A 14,790-nucleotide genomic window follows, 5' to 3' on the forward strand; every position below is an offset into this window, starting at 1 on the left:
TCTAACTAAGACTGTGTGAGGTGCTGTACATACACACAAGACAGCTCCTTCCCTGAAGCGCTTACAAGCTAACATCCGGATTCCACAAAACACCTATGTGCATGCTTAACTTCAATCAATCCCTATTCAGCAAAGCACTTAAGCTTAAATCCTATTGCATTCAATATTTAGATTGTCAACTGCACTCTTTCTTCTGGATTCTTGCATAGTGCCTCGCTTGGTGCGAGCCTGACCCTTGCCCAGGGCCTTTCAGGAGCTATCACAGTGCAAATAATAATAATGTATCTAATTAATTAGAATAATGCAATACAGAGAGTGTGTCATAAACACCTCAGCCTTCCCCTTTTTGCAGCCTAACATGATTTCTTCTGGAAAACCTCGGTTCATCTTTAAAGCTGCTTGTGACAGCTGTGACTTTAATAAGAGGCCACTTGTATATAAATTGTAGATTATTCACCATTTTCCAGTGTGTCTGTCTTCCACTGATTATACTTCACAGCTTGCCTTCTGTACTTGTTGTGTGCCTGCTAATAATGTTACACCTCATATCATGATATTAAGTCAGAGCAATTTTGTTACCTCCACTGTTGGCACCACCATGTGCCAGTAGAAGCTGTCTTATTTTGGAAAGGTGGGAGTTTTTGTAAGGCTCTAGTATTTTCTGAGTACTAGCATATTGCTTACTGGGAAACAAGAATGTATGTTGTTTCCTTGGGGTCTATCTTTAGATTCTATTAAACCTGTTATTTGGTTAAGAGAGAATTAATCAGTTCAAGGAAAATGGTACAAAGGCACAATTTTTTGCTCTAATTGCCTCCGATCAGAACAGTGTGTTCTTGCCAAAAAATTAAATGCATCACTTTACAAAGCTGTTTATGTTGCATGTGAATTATTTAGGATACGTTTCATTATGGTGATTAATTTGCATGACACTGCATCACAATACAAAAGCGATCAAGTCTGGATTGGGGTTTTTGTGTGTGTTTGTTTTTCTTTAGATGCTATACAACTTGGGGGGAGGGAGCAGAAACCCTTGATAAAAATCTCAGTGCCTTTTATGGGTTAGATCTAAGTTCATATTTCCAAGACATGATCGTGCCTTTAAGATGTTAATTTATATGCACAATACCTTTTGTCAAGTACACTCCACATGGAGCAGCGGAGCTTGTGGCATAAATGAAAACTATATTTCCCTCTGATCTAGAGCTATGTGAATCTCTGGAGTTTCACTCTACTGGGTTTCCTACAGACCTTCAACTAACATTCAGGATCTGTACCCCCAGATGCAGACTTGAGTTTGAGCAACCCGCTCCCAAACTGAAAGAGAAACTCAGTTGGAACTTTCTGGTTTCACCCCTTTTCTTGTCAATATCATGCAAAGTTCTGAATTTTGCAGGAAAAGTTGGCCCCTACTGCAGATTTACAACCCTATGGAAGATTCTGGATGGAGTTCAGAGTGGGCAATAAGGCATGAAAACAGGCGGGTTTCCCCACAATGATTTGTTTCAGGTTTTGTTGTATACACTTCATGTAGCTGTAATTAAAAGCACCAAACTGGGGTTCTGCCGTCACAAAATTTCTGTGTACTCTATGCTTTCAACATGTGCCTTCTTAGCTAGTTTCATACTGTAAACTTAGTTGATTCTGGCTGAGCTTCATATTGTCAACCCAACCTATGGCCTAAGAATTTAAGGAAGGGGTCTCTTCTTACTATCTGGATTTTGCCTGTCAGACTCCCAAACTCCTGTTGGCCTAGTGAAATTTCTTTTCTTTTAAAAGATTACTTTAATCCAGCTCTGAGGGAAGGTGTGGGTGTGTTTTGCACGGTGATATGGGGTGGGGGGTATAGGCTGGATGGTTGTGATGGTCCCATCCAGCCTTGGAATCTGAGAACGTCTACATTCGATGAAGTGAGCTGTAGCTCACGAAAGCTTATGCTCAAATAAATTTGTTCGTCTTGAAGGTGCCACAAGTCCTCCTGTTCTTTTTGATTTCCCCTTCTTCACCTCCTTCCTTCAGCACTGCTTAGAACACTTGCAGTTCTGCATTAAGACAATGATTATAATCAATTTCATGCTTCACGGCTTCAGCTGGTAACCTGCTGGGTTAGGTAGGATTCTTTCTTCTGATACACTGTTGGTTGGATGTGTTCCTTTTTGTTCGTTGGTTTGTTTTTTCACCTTCTTCTGAAGGTTTTGAGACTGGCCACATCTGAAGATGGGACACTGGATGGGTGGACTGGTGCTCTGAGGTTCAAGATTCCTGGCTAATATTTTGCTGCTCAGGGTCCTACGGATTTTCAGATTTGAGATCAAAGTAATTTCCTCCCGAGATCAGATTGGCTGATAACTTTGGGGGGAAGGGGTTGTCGTCTTCTGCAGCATGGGGTGTGATTCACCTGTAGGATCATCTGAGCATCTGATCTATTCAATTGCTTGCCATTGCAGGGTCCATGGAAGAGACCCAGACACCATCAGTACCTATTCTCTCCATATGACATGCACGTTTTTAACCTCTGGGGACTGCTTTAATTTAGCTGAAGTATCTGGTCTTACTATAGGGGTATCTGGGTGAAAATTAATGGCCTGTGTTGAGACAGAAAGTCGGACTAGATGAGTTCATGATTTATGAAGCTATGAAACATTTTTGCTTTTTGAGGAAGGAAATTAAGACTTTGCTTTCAATGGGCAAAATTCTGAGGTCCTTACAAGTTTATACTTGGCCCCGGGACTCAAGCAGACTCCCACAGTCTCTAACTAATTTCCTGAGAAATGGAAAAAAAAATGTAAACTGAGGGCAGACCTCCGAATTTGACCCAAGACCATTCCTTTTACTCAGGAAGGCCCTTTGCTAATAATTCTAAGCAGATGACTAACAGGAAAAATCAAAACTTTTTTAACAAATGAGATATTAAATTTCAAACTTAAGAATGGCCATACTCAGTCATATCAATGGTCCATCTAACTCAGTATCCTCTCTTCTGACAATTGCCACTGTCAGATGCTTCAGAAGAAATGAACAGAACAGGGCAATTATCAAGTGATCCATCCCCTGTTTTCTAGTCCCTGCATCCGGTAGTCAGTCTTAGGGACACCCAGAGTATGGGATTGCATCCCTACCCATCTTGGCTAATGACTATTGATGGACCTTGTGACTGGTTACCACCCTGCTTTGGGGGGCCACCTGATGTGCTAGGGTCCCACTGAGCCCACCGGTTCCACCAGCCTTGGCTCCCTTACACTGTCGTGCTGAGCCAGCCCCTCAAGCCTCCTCCAGCACACACAGGTAGGAACGCACCCAGCTGCAGAAAGACACAGATACTGAAATCAGCTCTGCATGGGAAGACTCGGCTAGGGAACTGCCCAGCATTCAAGTGCACACCCCTCTGGAAAGTAAACCCAAAATTGTATTGTCTTGCGCTACACAGAGAACTGAACAGCGTAAGATCATGAAATTGGCCCCCTCCTCAATGTGAAGGAAGAGATGCTTTTTGCCCCCCAGTTATGAATTACAGAAGCTGGTTTTAGAGAAAACAAAAACAAGTTTATTCACTACACAAGCGAGATGTGAAGTGATTATAAGCGATAGCAAACAGACCAAAGCAGGTTACTGAACAAATAAAACAAACCCACAAACTAAGCTTAATACACTAAAGAAACTTGTTACCAGTAGTAATTTCTCACCCTAAATGTTGATTTAGGCATTTCTTTCACAAACCAGACACCTTTTCCAGCCTGGACTCAGCTCTTCTACTCCTCCTCCCACATGCTTTTTCTTTGTTTCTTAGATGTTTCCAGCAGTTCTCCTGGGTGGGGATTTAGTGAAGAATGACCCCGATTAAGTCACTCCTCTGTTTTTAAATAGGTTTTACATAGGGCGGGAACACTTTGTCTGTGTGGTTCTCTTTCTCCCCCACCCCAGTGGAAAAAAATATTGGTATTCTATCATGGAATCCAGTACCAGGTGACTTAATCACGTGACCCTGCAGTGTCAAAGCAGCTATGAGTCAAAGGTTGTTTGTAGCATCCCAGGAAGCTTCTCAGGAAGGTGGAAGATTAGCATCTTCCAAGTCCTATTGTTCTCCCTAGTGGCCCATTGCATTCTGTCTGGTGGGTGTTCCCCAGGTGTAAAGGCTTTTGTAATTGATGCATAGTCAATATTCCTAACTTCAGATACACAAATGATGATGTCTATTAATAGAGTAATCATATTCTGCAAATCATAACCTTTCCAGTGCTATCTCACAAGACCCATCTTGCATAAAATACATTTTAGGGCTTGTCTACCCTGGCACTTTACAGCGCTGCAACTTTCTCACTTAAGGGTGTGGAAAAAACACACCCCCTGAGTGCTGAAAGTTTCAGCGCTGTGAAGCGGCAATGTAGACAGTGCGCCAGTGCTGGGAGCCGTGATCCCAATGCTGGGAACTATGCCCCCTCGTGGAGGTGGGTTTTTTTTTTTAGAGTGCTGGGAGAGCTCTCTCCCAGCGCTTGGCCGCGACTACACGAGCCACATTAAAGCATGGCCGTGGCCAGTGTAGACAAGCCCTTAGTTATGGCATATTCATATTATAACAATATCTCTATGAAGAATATGGGGTGTAGCAGCACAGACCTATACTCCATGAACTTATCTAATTCTTCTTGAACCCAGTTATAGTTTTGGCCTTCACAGCATCCCCCGGCAATGAGTTCCACAGGTCGATTGTGTGTTGTGTGAGGAAGTACTTCCTTTTTTTGTTAAACCTGCTGCCTATTAATTTTTCATTGCTTGACCCCTGGTGGTTGTGCTATGTGAAGAGGTAAATAAAACTTGTTCCCCAATCGTCCATGATTTTATAGACCTCTGTCATATCCTCCCTCACCTTAGTCTCTTTTCCAAGCTGAACCGTTTGTCTTTTTAGTCTCTCCTCACATATCCGTCCCTATTTTTGTTGTCCTTCTCCATACTTTTTCCATTTCTAATATATCTATTTTGAGATGGGGCAACCAGAACTGTGTGCCGTATTCAAGATGTGAATATACCAAGGATTTATATCGTAGCATTATAATATTTACTGTCTTATCTATCCCTTTCCTAACTGTTCCTAACATTCTGTTCGCCTTTTTGACTGCTGCTGCACACTGAGTGGATGTTTTCAGAGAACTCTCCACATGCTTCCAAGATTGGTGAGGCATGGTTCCCCTTTGCAAAAGCCACGTTGACTCTTCCCCAGCAAATCATGTGCTTCTATGCATCTGATCATTCTGTTCTTTACTATAGTTTCAACTAATTTGCTTGGTACTAAAGTTAGTCTTACAGGCCTGTAAGAGCTTTTTAAAAAAAACAACAACATTGTCATCACATTAGCTATCGTCCAGGGATATTTCATATTTGAGTTCCTTCAGAACTCTAGGTTGAATACCATCTGGACCTGGTGACTTATTACCGTTTGAATTTATCAATTTGTTCCAAAACCTCTTACTGACGCCTCAAAGTTCCTCAGATATGTCGCGTAATTGCAATTAGTGAATACAACGAACAAATAATGAGCAGCAACACGGGTGAGTAGCTTGTGAACAAGAAAGAGGGCAGAAGTTGTTTGCTATGAACGGTGCACCCAATTCTTGTCCTCAAATGCTATTGACATCTCTGCAGCATAAGGTGGTGATTTGTATGCTTTTGCTAAGTAACACCATTAAACTGTTGCACACATCCACTCATTTTACAAGTAAGGTGAACAGCTGGGGTGTTGTGATTCAGAGGTATCTAGCGTCAAATCTTGTAAAACTAAATAACACAGAATGTGTTAGTGGCCAATAAACAGCCATTAACCACCCAACACTGAAACTTACCAATTAGCAAACTGTTCCAGTTAAGGAGCTACTTGCTGTTTCCTGGCAACACATTAATGAATCTCAAGTCTTAAACTTCCCTGAATTCATGAATAACAATTTGGCTCCATGTAACAGGATTACTATGAAACGCGAACTTCAGTTGAGTCTAAACATTGGTTATAAGGTTGAGATGATAGAAAGACAACCCTACTCCATCACTGGAAATTTAAACTCCGAAAACCGAGCACTTGTCACTGATAAATGGGTTTTCTTGTTGTCTCACTGTCTGTATCATTTCCCAGTCAGATTCCTATCAAATACACAGACAACACTGTGGAAGCTGAAGGTATAATTGTCTTGATTTTTATTTCTTTTGTAGGGAAATGAGTAAAGGTCACAAAATGTTTGTTTTAAAAATACACTTGACTTCATTTTTGATTGAGTCAGTATGAAGACTCATTAACTTAACTTAACGTAACTTAATGCTCTTGTTGCCTTAACAGAACAGCTGTATTTTAGGGTTCGTTCAGTTAAGGCTTGATCCGGAGACCACTGCTGTCAACAGAGACTCGATAGTGTTAAGTGAGTTTGGGATTCGTCCCTCAAAAGATTTGCAATCTGGGTTCAGTTTGGATCAAATCCCAAAAAGTTTGGAGGGTTATTTGGTGCCTGAGAAATGGGACTAAAAATTTCATCGGAACAAGCCCTTCCATTAGCGCTCCTGCATGTCTTGCTTCCAGTCGAGTCATGAACCTTGCCAGAAAGAATTTTTATTTATTTTATTTTTTTAATTCCTCCTCCGATTTAGTTCTGTTGGAAAGCACAAGCCCCAAACATGGGAGTAGGATAGGGCTGTGTGAGGGGAAAATAAATAAGATTTAAGCAGAAATGTACTGGGTCAAGTTCTCTGATGTGAATTAAAGTGAAGGTCAGAGTTAGATGATTGGTGGTCTCTTCTGGCCTTGGAATCTATGAACAAATTGTAGCTATGAATCGGGTGGGTCAAGAGAACCCACGTATAGTATGACCTCCTGAAAACAACTGTGGTTAGCCCTGAAATATTGCAAAGTAGTTGTATTTCCTTGTTGGTAGCTATCCCCCCCCCCCACCACACACACACAGAGCAACATGACTACAGTGCCTTCGCTCAGCCTTGCTGAATTCTGAATTGTGAATATTAATTTGTACAATAATTGATTTTATTATTTTAATCATGCAGAACAGTCTGTAATCACTGAATGGAGTAGAAAGAAAAGGAGTACTTGTGGCACCTTAGAGACTAACCAATTTATTAGAGCCTAAGCTTTCGTGAGCTACAGCTCACTTCCTCAGATGCATATCGATATGCATCTGAGGAAGTGAGCTGTAGCTCACGAAAGCTTAGGCTCTAATAAATTGGTTAGTCTCTAAGGTGCCACAAGTACTCCTTTTCTTTTTGCGAATACAGACTAACACGGCTGTTACTCTGAAACCTGAATGGAGTAGGTGTGGGGGAGAGACTTTGGTCGTGATTTACTAGGATGCTGAAAAATTGCACATATTTGAGTAACACCAGTGATGCAAAGTTGATGTATAGCAGAAACGGAACAGGTACGTTTTACCAGTGTTATAAATGCTGAGGCTGGAACTTCCATGGGAAACATTACCAGCTAAGAGGCATTAAGAGGTTCAACAAGGACAAGTGCAGAGTCCTGAACTTAGGATGGAAGAATCCGATGCACCGCTGCAGACTAGGGACCGAATGGCTCGGCAGCAGTTCTGCGGAAAAGGACCTAGGGGTGACAGTGGACGAGACGCTGGATATGAGTCAACAGTGTGCCGCTGTTGCCAAGAAGGCCTGTGGCATTTTGGGATGTATAAGTAGGGGCATAGCCAGCATATCGAGGGACGTGATCGTTCCCCTCTATTCGACATTGGTGAGGCCTCATCTGGAGTACTGTGTCCAGTTTTGGGCCCCCCACTACAAGAAGGATGTGGAAAAATTGGAAAACGTCCAGCAGAGGGCAAAAAAAATGATTAGGGGACTGGAACACATGACTTATGAGGAGAGGCTGAAGGAACTGGTGATGTTTTGTCTTCAGAAGAGAAGAATGAGGGGGGATTTGATAGCTGCTTTCAACTGCCTGAACTGGGGGTTCCAAAGAGGATGGATCTAGGTTGTTCTCAGGGATAGCAGATGACAGAATGAGGAGTAATGGTCTCAAGCTGCAGTGGGGGAGGTTTAGGTTGGATACTAGGAAAAACTTTTTCACTAGGAGGGTGGTGAAACTCTGGAATGCGTTACCTAGGGAGGTGGTGGAATAGGAGTTTTTAAGGTCAGGCTTGACAAAGCCCTGCCTGGGATGATTTAGTTGGGGATTGGTCCTGCTTTGAGCAAAGGGTTGGACTAGATGACCTCCTGAGGTCCCTTCCAACCCTGATATTCTATGATTCATTACCTGCTGAGAAAGGTACCTGCATCGCCTAACTGGCTAGTGCATATTGCCCTCAGTAATGAACTCTAGCAAGATGTACACAATACCCTTCTACAAATAAGAAGCAAATTGCACTTACCTAGCTACATATTTATGTGCCTTTATGTTTCCAATGTATAAGTACCCCTCCTACTGCCAGGGTGCCCCCCTCCTCTGCCACAAACAAAATACATGATACGTGATTCAGTTAGAATTGTTCCAGCTCTTTTCATTGGATGGTATTTTAATCCATTTTTTTTGGTCTACAACAAATTTTCTTGGAAGAATTTCAGTTTCAGTTTCACTATCTATTTTTGATTGAAAAATAAAAAATGAAACTTGGGGAGTGGGGGGAAGCCACCTATGTCAAATTTACCAAAACCAACTTTTAAAAAAAAATGTTTTTGGAAAATTGAAAATGGTTCACTTTCAGAAACCGTTTTTGGGGGGGTGGGGATGGGGAAAGAAGTGGTGTTGGTTTGGGGGGGGAAGGGAAAAAAAGCTGTGGGAAATAGTGACTCCCAAAAAAAAAAAAAACCCTCAGAATAAAACTTCATACACACAAATACAGACCCAAAATTTCTCCAGATGCACTGTATAGATTGACCCTCTGTAAATAGAAGATTTGGGGGATACCTGACTATGGTATCTACTGGCTGCCATTACCAAAGTATGAGAGCACCTCACTCTTTTTGATGCATTTATGCCCACAACCCCCCTTGTTGAGGTAGCACAGTGCTTTTATCCCCATTTTACAGATGGGGAGCTGAGGGATGCAGAGACTATGGGTATGTCTATACTGTGCAGGAGGCGTGATTGCAACTCGGGTAGACGTACCTGTGGTAGCTTCAGGTTAGCTAGCACACTCAAAATAGTGTTGGTGCAAGTGCTTAGCCACTCCAGGTACGTACCCGCCTTCTCAGATGGGCTCACAGAATCATGGGACTGGAAGGGACCCCGAGGAGTCGTCTAGTCCAGTCCCCTGCACTTGTGGCAGGACTAAGAATTATCTAGACCATCCCTCACAGGGGTTTGTCCAACCTGCTCTTAAAAATCTCCAGTGAGGGAGATTCCACAGCCTCCCTCGGCAATGTCTTCCAGTTTCAATGACCCCAACAGTTAGGAGGTTTTTCCTAATGTCCAACCAAAATTGCCCTTGCTGCAATTTAAGCCCATGGCTTCTTGTCCTATCCTCCGAGGTTAAGGAGAACACTTTTTCCCTCTTTCCTCCTTGTAACGATCTTTAATGCTTAGGGCAGTTAGCCCCACGTCTGCTTCTGCTACTCTACTTTTAGCACAGTAGCTTGATCAGGCCTTGGGAGGGGTAGGGCTTCTCGAGCTGAGAATTGCATATCCAGCTACAGTGTAAATATACCTTAAGTGACTTGCTCTAGGGTCACACACAAAGTTTGTGCCGAGACAGGGAATTAAACACCATTGCCTCAGTTCCCTTTAACTATGCTTTAACCACTAGACCATCCTTCCACCCAGCCCTCAGTTCAACACCTCCCTGAAAGAATGAGTGAGCTGTTGCCTCAGATGCAAAGCAAGTCCCGGTCCAATAGAGCCATATTTCTCAATGACCAGTCCGTGGACTGGTGCCAGTCCCTGAGATTTCTCTAACACAGTTTAAGAAGGCAGTAAGCCGGTTCCTGGTATCAAAAATGTTGAGAAACACTGCAAAAGAGCACCCCCACAATTGCCCTCCGTTGGGTAGCTCTGTCAAGTTTTGTTTCACTCTAAGATGAATGTCGTCAGCTCTTTGAAAGAGGGAAATAATATTTATCCACTGTAGTGACATTTGGATTTGCAAAAAAAGAAATGTGCTGTACACATTTATTAATAATACTTCAAAACGATTGCAAGGGCTTTGTGTTAATCTTACTTTATTCACCTCCTGGTCGGATAAGAAAGACACAGAATGTTTAATCAGTGAACTGAAAGAGGACCAAATTAATGAAAGGCATAGACTGTACTGAATGGGGGTGGGAGGAGGGAAATCTCCTTGTCATAGGAGGGAGGTGAAGAGCTTGGATCTACTGACCGGTTTTTCAATTCACTATGATATTTGACTGGAGATGTAAGTAGAACATATAGAAAAAGCAGCAGCAGCTTTCTTTAGAGTCGGCAGGACACAAATCCTTCTTTTCCATGAAATCCTATTAAAAAGGTCATCCCTCTCCATATGAAAATACCATGGCACTTGCGCTAATGCTCTTTCAATTTGGAATAGGCACGTGAATGCCATCACAGAGGAATAGCAGATATTTTATAATTAAAAGTAGATTGTGAAAATGTCATGCCACTCTATAAATCCATGGTACTCCCACACCTTGAATACTGCAGGCAGTTCTGGTCCCCACCCCCACATCCCAAAAAAGATATATTAGAATTGGAAAAGGTATGGGGAAGGGCAACAAAAATGAACTATAAGGTGGATAGGAATCTGGCTAGATTGTCAGGCTCAATGGGTAGTGCTCAACGGCTCGCTGTCCAGTTGGCAGCCGGTATCAAGCAGAGTGCTTCAGGGATCGGTCTTGTTCAACGTCTTTATTAATGATCTGGATGATGGGATGAATTGCACCCTCAGCAAGTTCGCGGATGACATGAAGCTGTGGGGAGAGGAAGATATGCTGAAGGGTATGGATAGGGTCCAGAGTGACCTAGACAAATTGAAGGATTGGGCCAAAAGAAATCTGATGAGGTTCAACAAGGACAAGTGCAGAGTCCTACACTTAGGATGGAAGAATTCCATGCACCGCTACAGGCTGGGGACCGACTGCCTAAGAAGCAGTTTGGCAGAAAAGGACCTGGGAATTACAGTGGATGAGAAGCTGGATGTGAGTCAGCAGTGTGCCCTTGTGGCCATGAAGGCTAATGGCGTATTGGGCTGCATTAGTAGGAGCATTGCCAGCAGATCGAGGGAAGAGATTATTCCCCTCTATTCGGGACTGGTGAGGCCACACCTGGAGTATTGCGTCCAGTTTTGGTTGCCCCACTACAAAGAGGATGTGGACAAATTGGAGAGAGTCCAGTGGATGGCAATGAAAATGATTAGGGGGCTGGGGCACATGATTTACGAGGCGAGGCTGAGGAACTAGGGTTATTTAGTCTGCAGAAGAGAAGAATGAGGGGGCATTTGATAGCATCCGTCAATTACCTGAAAGGGGGTTCCAAAGAGGATGGAGCTCGGCTGTTCTCAGTGGATGCAGATGACAGAAGAAGAAGCAACAATCTCAAGTTGCTGTTGGGGAGGTCTAGGTTGGATATTAGGAAACACTAGTTCACTAGGACCGTGGTGTTGGTCCTGCTTTGAGCAGGGGATTGGACTGGATGACCTCCTGAGGTCTCTTCCAACCCTAATAGTCTATGAACAATGATTAGGGGTATGGAAGAGCTTCCATAGGAGGAGAGATTAAGAAGACTGGGACTGTGCATTGTAGAAAAGAGATTACTAAGGGAGCATGTAAATGAGGTCTACAAAATCATGAATGGTGTGGAGAAAGTGAATAAGGAAGTGTTGTTTACCCTTCCCATAACACAAGAACCAGGGGTCACTGAAATTAATAGGCAGCAGATTTAAAACAAACAGAAGGGAGTACTACTTCACATGGCACATGAAAGCCAAAAGTATAACTGGGTTAAAAAAAGAATTAGATGAGTTCATGGAGGATAGGTCCATCAATGGCTATTGGCCAAGATGGTCAGGGATGCAACCCCATGCTCTGGGTGTCCCTAAACCTCTAACTAGATGACAGAGGATGAATCACTCAATAATTGCCCTATTCTGTTCATTCCCTCTGGAGCATCTGGCACAGGCCGCTGTCAGAAGACCAGATACTGGGCTTGATGGACCATTGTTCTGACCCAGTAAGGCCATTCACATGTTAGTGATTTACACTGGAAAAAGTTATGTGGCCTTTATATATGCTGTAGAAGTGTGGTTTATTCAGAAATAAAATTAGATCTAGAAAGAATTGGGTGTTGGGAGGGAAGTATGGTTAAAATAAAATGTCTAGGGGATGGTGTATAAGTGTTGTATATGAAGAACTGGAGGATACCACCCTTCCTTTTAGTGTGGTACAAGTAACTCCTTCAGGTAAAACCCTTGCGATAACACCAGAAAAAACCTTTATGAGATACAAAGTTTTGCTAAGAAAATGAGGGGTGGTTTTTTTTTTCCCCAGTTCAGTTGAACTCTTGAAATGAAGTCTGATATAAGAGTATTATGTGGAGTCTTGATAGGTGTGTTTGAAGATCCTGGCAGAGGTTGTGGAATTATTTGTGGGGTGAGAGGGGGAGATGAAAAGAGATTGAGTTTTATTGCTTGGGCTGAAAAGCAGAAGCAATAAATAATTAAATGTGATGATGTACGCCCTTCTTTATTTGCTGTCATTTCATCAGCTCCATCTTCCTTTGTGTCTCAACAGTTTTGAAATCTGTGCCCTGTCTACATATCTCTGTCCATAAACAGTGAGTAGAACTATAGGGTTAGACGCTGGCTTTGGCTTAACCATGCATAATGCTAATCAAGAAACAGCTCCGGACGGCTCCACTGCCTGCTATGAAAATTGGGTTGGCTCCTCTCTCTTCGCCCTTCCCTCTCCGTCCCTGTAGCAGCAGGCCTGGAAAGCGGGAGACAGGGGCAAAGAACTCCTGTAGCTTCAGATGGGCAGATGTGGGGCTAAGCGGTGCATAAATAACGGAGTTGCTGGGGCTCACAGATGTGGGGGTCTATTTGATGTGGGAGGATGGGCAGACGGGGGAGCTGGGGGCAGAACTGATTGCCGGGCAGGGAAGTGGGTAGATGTGTGGCTTGGAGAGGCACAGAATGAATTAGAATTTGGGGGGAAGCTGGAAACTCCATGCCATCAGGCAGCATTTTATAGAAGTATCTGTCATTTGATGTTTTACGTGAGAGGACCTGCAAGTGGGACCCAGAATTGCCTTGCCCTGTGTATTTGGGGGAGCCGGCAACAGTAACACATGCTCTGGAGATGGCCAAGGGGTGTTCCAAAATTAAGATGGACCATAAATCACAAATCTTTTGACTTAAATGGTATGATTTGGGGATCAAAGAGGATGGAGCTTGGCTGTTTTCAGTGGAGGCAGATGACAAAACAAGGAGCAACGATCTCAAGTTGCAGTGCAGGAGGTCTAGGTTGGATATTAGGAAACACTAGTTCACTAGGAGGGTGGCGAAGCACTTGAATGGGTTACCTAGGGAGGTGGTGAAATCTCTATCCGTAGAGGTTTTTAAGGGTTGGCTTGACAAAGTCCTGGCTGGGATGATTTAGTTGGTGTTGGTCATGCTTTGAACAGGGGATTGGACTAGATGACCTCCTGAGATCATAGAATCATAGAATCATAGAATATCAGGGTTGGAAGGGACCCCAGAAGGTCATCTAGTCCAACCCCCTGCTCAAAGCAGGACCAATTCCCAGTTAAATCATCCCAGCCAGGGCTTTGTCAAGCCTGACCTTAAAAACCTCTAAGGAAGGAGATTCTACCACCTCCCTAGGTAACGCATTCCAGTGTTTCACCACCCTCTTAGTGAAAAAGTTTTTCCTAATATCCAATCTAAACCTCCCCCACTGCAACTTGAGACCATTACTCCTCGTTCTGTCATCTGCTACCATTGAGAACAGTCTAGAGCCATCCTCTTTGGAACCCCCTTTCAGGTAGTTGAAAGCAGCTATCAAATCCCCCCTCATTCTTCTCTTCTGCAGGCTAAACAATCCCAGCTCCCTCAGCCTCTCCTCATAACTCATGTGTTCCAGTCCCCTAATCATTTTTGTTGCCCTTCGCTGGACTCTCTCCAATTTATCCACATCCTTCTTGAAGTGTGGGGCCCAAAACTGGACACAGTACTCCAGATGAGGCCTCACCAATGTCGAATAGAGGGGAACGATCACGTCCCTCGATCTGCTCGCTATGCCCCTACTTATACATCCCAAAATGCCATTGGCCTTCTTGGCAACAAGGGCACACTGCTGACTCATATCCAGCTTCTCGTCCACTGTCACCCCTAGGTCCTTTTCTGCAGAACTGCTGCCTAGCCATTCGGTCCCTAGTCTGTAGCTGTGCATTGGGTTCTTCCGTCCTAAGTGCAGGACCCTGCACTTATCCTTATTGAACCTCATCAGATTCCTTTTGGCCCAATCTTCCAATTGGTCTAGGTCCTTCTGTATCCTATCCCTCCCCTCCAGCGTATCTACCACTCCTCCCAGTTTAGTATCATCCGCAAATTTGCTGAGAGTGCAATCCACACCATCCTCCAGATCATTTATGAAGATATTGAATAAAACCGGCCCCAGGACCGACCCCTGGGGCACTCCACTTGATACCGGCTGCCAACTAGACATGGAGCCATTGATCACTACCCGTTGAGCCCGACAATTTAGCCAGCTTTCTACCCACCTTATGGTGCATTCATCCAGCCCATACTTCCTTAACTTGCTGACAAGAATACTATGGGAGACCGTGTCAAAAGCTTTGCTAAAGTCAAGAAACAATACATC

General features: G+C 43.6%; 1 long non-coding RNA gene across 1 annotated transcript in view; it reads left to right on the top strand.

The window, feature by feature from the left end:
* The window catches only part of LOC140895310 (uncharacterized), a 33,403-nt gene extending 20,661 nt beyond the window's left edge, over positions 1 to 12,742 (top strand). The window contains exon 3 of the long non-coding RNA XR_012154164.1: positions 12,700 to 12,742. This is a non-coding gene — a long non-coding RNA (uncharacterized LOC140895310). The remainder of the gene's footprint in view (positions 1 to 12,699) is intronic.
* Positions 12,743 to 14,790: the final 2,048 nt, after the last annotated feature.

This window comes from Lepidochelys kempii, chromosome 11 (assembly GCF_965140285.1).
Source record: "Lepidochelys kempii isolate rLepKem1 chromosome 11, rLepKem1.hap1, whole genome shotgun sequence".
Taxonomy (NCBI): Eukaryota; Metazoa; Chordata; order Testudines; family Cheloniidae; genus Lepidochelys; species Lepidochelys kempii.